Source organism: Argiope bruennichi, chromosome 10 (genome assembly GCF_947563725.1).
Source record: "Argiope bruennichi chromosome 10, qqArgBrue1.1, whole genome shotgun sequence".
In the NCBI taxonomy this organism is placed as follows: Eukaryota; Metazoa; Arthropoda; class Arachnida; order Araneae; family Araneidae; genus Argiope; species Argiope bruennichi.
The window spans coordinates 17581670-17589271 of record NC_079160.1 but is presented as its reverse complement, the minus strand read 5'-3'; positions in this window follow the sequence as shown (position 1 = coordinate 17589271).

Below are 7602 nucleotides of genomic sequence, written 5' to 3'. Positions count from 1 at the left end.
GTAAATTCATTAAAAAACTATTCGAATTCCGCACTCACAGAGCTTTATTTGTGACGTAAATAATATCAGACAAATCAAAATCAAATTAACATAAAGTGATATAAAGTTTTGAAAGCGAAGTAAAAAAACACCAATGTTTCTGCATATCCATTTTTAATAATCACTATAATATCGCCCAATTAATAGAAGATAATAAATATTGCAGCAAACAGTTGAAAGTGAAATGATGATCGCTGAAAACGATATTATTAAAATTCACACTGGATGCAAACGATTTTCATGATTTCTGGAATATTAATTCTCATTTGATTTCTTGACAAGTCAATATTGCAAAGATATGTGACATATTAAACCAATAAGAATGGAGCGAAAAAGGAATATTTTTAACCCGTTTTGCACAGCGGATCCCTGAGGATATCGATGTACCCATCAAGAAAACGATTAATTGAAATTAAACAGAGGTATTTATATCATTCTTGGTTTCAGTCAAGGTCAAATTTTTTCACTTCAAAAAAATTTGTAAAAAAAGAAATTGAAATGTCTGTACAGAAATTTCAGTTTTAACTCTAACAATTTTGGAAAAACTGATTATTTAGAAAAAGCTTTAAAATTTAGTAAATTATATTAGAAGTTAAAAATAAATGCCACAATTATTCATTCTAATCGAAGTCAATTGAGTTACATTTACGATTACCTATATGAAACATACCATGATCTAGAATGCTTTTACTTTAGTTATATTAACATTCCTTTTTAAAGCAACACTAGGTCTATTTTGCGGCGGATTTCGTATTTCTGAATCGTGGTCGGATGACGATGACGATACATGAGCTGCCACTGACTTGACTCTCAGCTGCCCTTCTCCAAAGTTCTGCCCTGCACCAGCTGGATGACATTTAGTTCCGATAAATTTAACATTTAGCAGACCCGCTTACATGGCAAATTTTCGATTGAATCGAGTCTCGAACTTGGAACCCTTCGGCTCCGAAGACGAGAAGTTTCCAACAGGCCACCATGGCCTTCACCTTAAGTGTGGTATATTCATCTGACACTATAGATGTGGAGGCACATATTCACATAATTCTTTTTCACAAGAATAGATCTGATATAAATGAAATAAACTATAATGTCTCTGAAAGTTGAAATTAAATAAAGAATTACGAGGATTTCGATCAGAAAGATGAACCTTATTGAAGACAGATTTATTACATCAAATATATGATATAAATGTGTTCTTAACAGTTTTACTGGAAGCTATTTCATTCTATTTTAATAAGATACGAGACTCTCTTGAGAACTTGCAGTGAATGATGCAATGCATATGTAAAAAGCCAATACGTAAAATAATTTAACGGAGAAAATAGATGTTTGTGACGTAAATCCATAAAGTTTTTGCATAAATTGATTATAAACAGATGCGAATTTTTATCTTAGAGTAAAAAAAGTCAAAAGAAGAATCATTATTTTAATTCTTGGCATAATTTCACTTCGAGAAGAGTTAAAATTACTACTTCAGACAAAGAGGATAATTTTTTATCAATAATATTTTTGCACTAGAGAGAATAGAATTTCTCACAATTGCGAATATAGGACACCTATGCAAACACATTTTAATGAAAAGTTAAAGAAGTTGCCACTTTAGTTGGAGAAAAGTATTTAATGAAAGTCTTTCGGAGCATGATAAGATAATTGCAATTTGAATGCGATGGAATATTCAGAAAAATGTCGGAGGAAAAATATGTATGCAAGCGAAAAAAAGAAACGATAACACTTGGCATTTCCATTTTGTTCTGCTCTTTGAATAAATGGTATATTTTGCTTTGGGAATGTCTTATCTGTGTTGATTTATCTACGGGACGGTTAAAAGTTTAGTTTGGTTTAGTAACATTAACGTCCCGGTTTAAAACAAAACAAGAGCTATTTTGGTACGGACTTCGTAATTTTGAGCCACTGTCAGATGACGAGGGCGACACTTGAACTGGCACTCCCTCTCAAACATTCAAACCACAGCAGCGGGAGGACGTTTGGCCCAGACGGATTTAACTTGGACCAGACCCGCTTACATTGTGATTATTCGGTGGAATCGGGTCTCGAACCTGAGGCCCTCCAGTTCCAAAGCCGAGATCTTACCACGAAAAAATGACTGATTCAGTCATCATGAGCCCCAGGGTGTGCATTGCGAGGCCTCTCTTTTAATAATTGGTCAATTTAGCTTCATATCCCACCCCATTTTTAACTTAATCAAACATATTGATAATTTATATTTTGTTTATTTTTTATTTTAGTAATTATGTGAAATTGTATGTGTGCTGAAGTTCATACCGTCTTCATTGTCTCTCTAAATATTTGATCACATGATTTACTTCCATTGTTGTAAGTTAGGAAAGCAAGATACTGTTTAATATTTGTGTAATTTACATGAGGAATATGAACGTGAAGTTATAATACTACGAAAGTTTGAAGATAGACTGTTTCGAAAATTAAGCTGTTAATAGAACTATGATGGCATGGGACAACACTCGGATCAGATAAGAGAGAGAGAAACTATCATGTCTATGAACGAAACAGATATTAGACTATTAAATAATACGATTGTGATGCCCGTAAGAATCTGATACTTAAAATATTTTCTTGGGAAAATCATGGACATAAAGTTATGTACGAAATTTTATTGGAAATAACACAAGCAATATTCCATATGAACCAGAGGGTTGCCAAAAGCGGATGATCAAAAATGAATACAACAAATATTATCAAGTTCCTTTAAATCGTTTGATTTTTAAGTTGAAGCTCTTAATATTATTAATAGAAACTTCTTTCCTCGGAGCGATACGATAGCAGAGAGTACTCAACTTATTAAGTCTTCTTAAGGATTGAGAGTGAAAAAAAAAGTTGCTAATGGCTGCTTTAGATGTTCACTAACTTAAAGATATTCATAGCTGCTACAGTATTTTTGTGTTCAATTACAGTGCTTATCATTGGTTTTATTCTTATGTTTCAACATTTTAATTCCCAAGCGATATCCGAGAAAATAAAGTTTATAAGCAGAGTTAGTGTAACTGAAATGAAAAAGAATAAAATAATATAAATATCGTTTTCAGGTAAGAGAATATATAATTTCAAAAGGAAAAATACAATTTAAAAGTAAAAACCAAACAGATATTAATTAAAATAGAGACTAATGGAAATAATTAGTAACATGCTTCATCTTGTAAAAAAAAAGATGCTTAAAATCAAAAGAAGACAGCTGTTTATCTATTTCAAGGTAGCCAAATGAGTTCAAATTTACAGGAAGACACGTTAAATATTTAACAACGTTTCAAGTTGATTCGTTTCTTTCTTGCTAAACAATCACTGTTAAAAATTAATGTGACTATGTTTGTAGAAGTAAAAGCTTTAAACGTGTTATTCCTTGGTCATGAAATAGAAAAAAAAAATCTGAAGTAGAACACTGATTTTTTTAAATTTTAATTAAAAGTATATTAAAAATTTTTTTAGAACGGCATTTACAATTTATTATGTTACAAAAGATAAATAAAATACTTTTATTTTCTTCTACTTTAAGAATGAATACTTCAATCAAATTTAAACTTTCTCATTACTTTTAAGAACCAAAAAAAACTTTAAATTTCGTAAATATATCTTTAATTGTCTTAATATATGTTAGCATATATACAAATTAACTATCGGTCAAGAATTTGATAATTTATCTAACAAATTCTAATTATTAACGTTTTTAAAGAAAATTATCTTTTTAACTCTAAAATACGAGTTTAAGAAACAGCTTAACTTCTGAATTTTGCAAATTTCCTGCGTCTCTCGAAATAAATGCAATATTACGCATATCCCCTTTCGTCGACCATTTACTTTGAAATTCTTAACGGCGATACCTCGTCGCTTTTTTCTCCGATGGTTATTGATTGAACTCGTTGAAAATAATAAAAAAAAATATTGAAAAAAATCATAATAGAATCAAATAAAAATATTGAATAAAATCATAATAGAAAAGCGCTAAAATTTCACTTAATTTTTATTTAATTGAGTTTGAAAAAATCTCACTTAGGTCACATTCTTATCGCTTTTGGACTAAAGTTAGTTGCTCTAAATTAAACTAGTACACACACACACACACAGTAGTAGAGATATGCTTCATTTCAGACAACTCACCTAAACATGAAAGGTGTACAGAAAGACCTATCAACATAGATTTCATTTAAAATGTGATAGTAATATGAAAATTTAGGAAAGCCGGCGTCCTTGCATAGGGATAGCGCGTCTTCCCCGTGATCTGGGAGTCCCGGATTCGAATCCCTGTTCGGGCATGGTTGTTCTTCTTCTGTGTTCTATCTGTGAGGTGTGTAAATGTGTTCCCCTGTAAAAAGGGGTTGCGCAAGCGAATGTGATGCATGAAGTATCTAAGTCGTACTCTTGAGCCAAGTTGGCGCTACTGAGAAAACAAAAGACGCTTACTCGGCATAAATCGCTTACAAATCTGTCAGTGGGCTTATAAAAGTGCCTTAAATAACAAGAACAACAAATTTAGGAAAACGTCAATACCTTATTTCATATCTGTATCTTGTTACATTTTTTAGCTCTATTTACAGACCAGTAAACAAACGGAAATGAAAATGTGTTTCTCGGACTGCTGGACAAATGCCAACAACTTGTAAATACATCAAAATTTCGAGATCAAAATGTTTTTTACGATGCAGTACTTTTCTATATTTCGTGCGCATTGTAAAATAATATTAAAATAAATATTAACTGTTCGTTGATATAGTAGTTATGACATTGAAAAGTAGCATAGAGACGTCTTTTTTACAACTGTGCACCAAAATATCACAAAGAATGTATTCGTTATTTTAGCGAAAAGGAACTGTAGTATGCTTATAATGATGAGATTTGATCTGATTCTTTCAATAGGTTCGATGCTCCTTGTATACACAAAGGATGCCAAGATACAAGTTTATTGACCCAACAAATACAGTAACAGATGCTTATAGTTTATTTTTTAAACTTTCATTTATATTTCCATTAAAACGATAGTTTATAGAAAATCTTGATTTTTTTCTGTTAAGACCCACCGAAGTTTCGGAACAAATAATATATAATGGCATTCTTATGCAAATAATTCCTTTTCTTTTTGCGATCAACAACAACAACAAAAAAGTTATTTTGTCAATTTGTAAGAAACCGCATATTTGCTTTGCAGTAACTATTTGAAGAGATTTCTATCCTATAATTTTTGTTTGAAATTTCTTTTATCATTTCTTTAAAAAGTAAAATTGTAGGCCACTTTATTTTAATCTGATATAAAATTAAATGCCCACTTAATGCTTTTTAAACGATATGGATAAAAGTGAAATGATTTAAGTTTAAAAGAATTCACGGCAGTTAAATGACAAAGTATTTTTTGCATTTGTATAATAATATTATACATAATCTTTCATAAATATGTTCCTCATCTGTTTTAGTTTCCATTAAATTTCACATTTTTTTTAGTTTTATTAAACAAAAAAGATGATATTTTTAGGTAAGTGCATCCAGTATTAATACTCTAATAGTCAGATTATCCTGGCTCCTTGAGAACAAGCTGTGCTCCAAGAGAAACTGGTTAAAATATTAAAATTTTGATATTATAAATTTCTTTTAGGGATCAAAATGATCTCATTCCCAAACTACTTCCCAAAAATAAATTATGAGCTAAATTTGATGGTTCTGGAATGTAGCAAAGGACAATGAGTAGAGGCCTGCAATTTGTATCACTTTACATTTGTACTGATTCTTTGAAAGTTACTATTAATATTTCTTTTTTAAAATTTTGTATTTTGCATTGCTTTTTTTCTGTTAGTCAATCACTATTTATTTCAGCCCGACTTTAATGACTCACTAGATTCGAGTATTCATGAACATGAGGAATGAAGAAGGTCCCATTGCAAGGAAACGAAACTTCTAATGTTGTTACTTATTTACGTTTAAAGTGTACGGCAAATAATATTTTTTTTATTCCTTAAGCACTCTGCCTTTAAGTATGAGATTTTCTACTACAACTTTCGTTAGCTAATCTGTGACAATCATATCTGAGATTTTATTAACAGAATAACAGCCCGTCTAGACATTCATAACCTTCAACTATAAAGAATATTATAAAAGTTTATCGTTTTTATTTTTATTATTATCATTATGTGTCATTTATGTAATAAAAAAAGAACCACTCGTTAATTTAATAGTAAGTTTAAATGAGAAAATAAAGACAAACATCTTAACTATCTTGATCCAACATTGAACATTTTTTTCAGTCATGGTATGAAATTCATAAGATAAACCGAGCAATGAAAAGCTCTCTAGTTAATTAATTCTAGCCGGAAATATAAGAAAAGCTGTTGCATTCAATATGGAATTTTTCCTCCTTGGGAAATGAGTAAAAAACTTAATTGAGATTATTTCCCATGGTGCATCAACTGCGAGGAAAGCAAATAAAAGGTGCACGAAACGCTGTTCGCTGCAGGCCGAATCCTGCAACGCCTACATGTCAAAACAGAATGCAATCTTAGATGAAGTAAGGAAGGGCATGTCAAGATAGAATGGGAGTACGTGTTCATCAAACAAACCATATCATTCTTCTATTACAAGTACAAAGAACGGATGCCAAAAAAAAAAAAATGTATAGATGTAATGAAAATAGGCAATAATTAATTTATTTTCTTGACGTTCGTAGAGCGTAGTATCAGCTATCTATTTGGTAGTTTAATATCTTAAAATCTTGCAGTGGTATTGAAAATTACTGAGTATGAGGTCATAGAGTCTAATCTAAAAATCTAAAAATGCGTTGTACGTCTGTCGATTTTTTTTTTTTTTCAGAAACATGCAAATACGTTAAGTTAAAAATGCGCTGACTTAAATATGTTAAATTTGGTAAGTGTGATCGCACGTATCAAATTTTGGTTTCAATTGTTTTGAGGAAAATGCGCATAAAACACAATTTCACTATTTTATTAGAGAGTGTGTTAGAAAATTTGAGGAGAATACTGCAGCTGGTTTAGCAATAAAACTTATAAAAATCATTTCAAATCAAATCAAAGACTTTTTATTTATCAAAACGTTTTCCTTGCAGTGGAGGAAACTTTTGATTGTTGTATGTAGGAAACTGTTTTTACCCTGATGTCGCTTGTAGAGGGAAGTCGATTGTACACACTGGCTAATTTAAAATCATATACATAGAGCTGCCTGTCGATACTTTTCTAAAAACAACTGATGTTGTGTTTTCATTTTCTTTTCTCTATAACTATCTCTCACCTGGGGGGGTGGCACCTCGGGAATGAGGATGAGAAGCTTCCTCTTTGGTGGTTGGTTCTTACTACCCAGGTGAGTACAGAAATAGAGCGGATCGGTTATCTGTTACCGAAGACGGAACGTGCTTCTCACGGGGAGGGTAGCACCGTGACCGGCGATAGCCCTTAGCCGACCAACCTTAGTTCCCCCCAATGCTGTAACGGCGTTCCGTTCATTCAAATTTAATCTGAAAATGCCTTTGATTATGCGGGGTGGAATAACCAGTGTGGTTGCCATACAAATGTAATTCATTTTGCGTTAGCAGTTTCA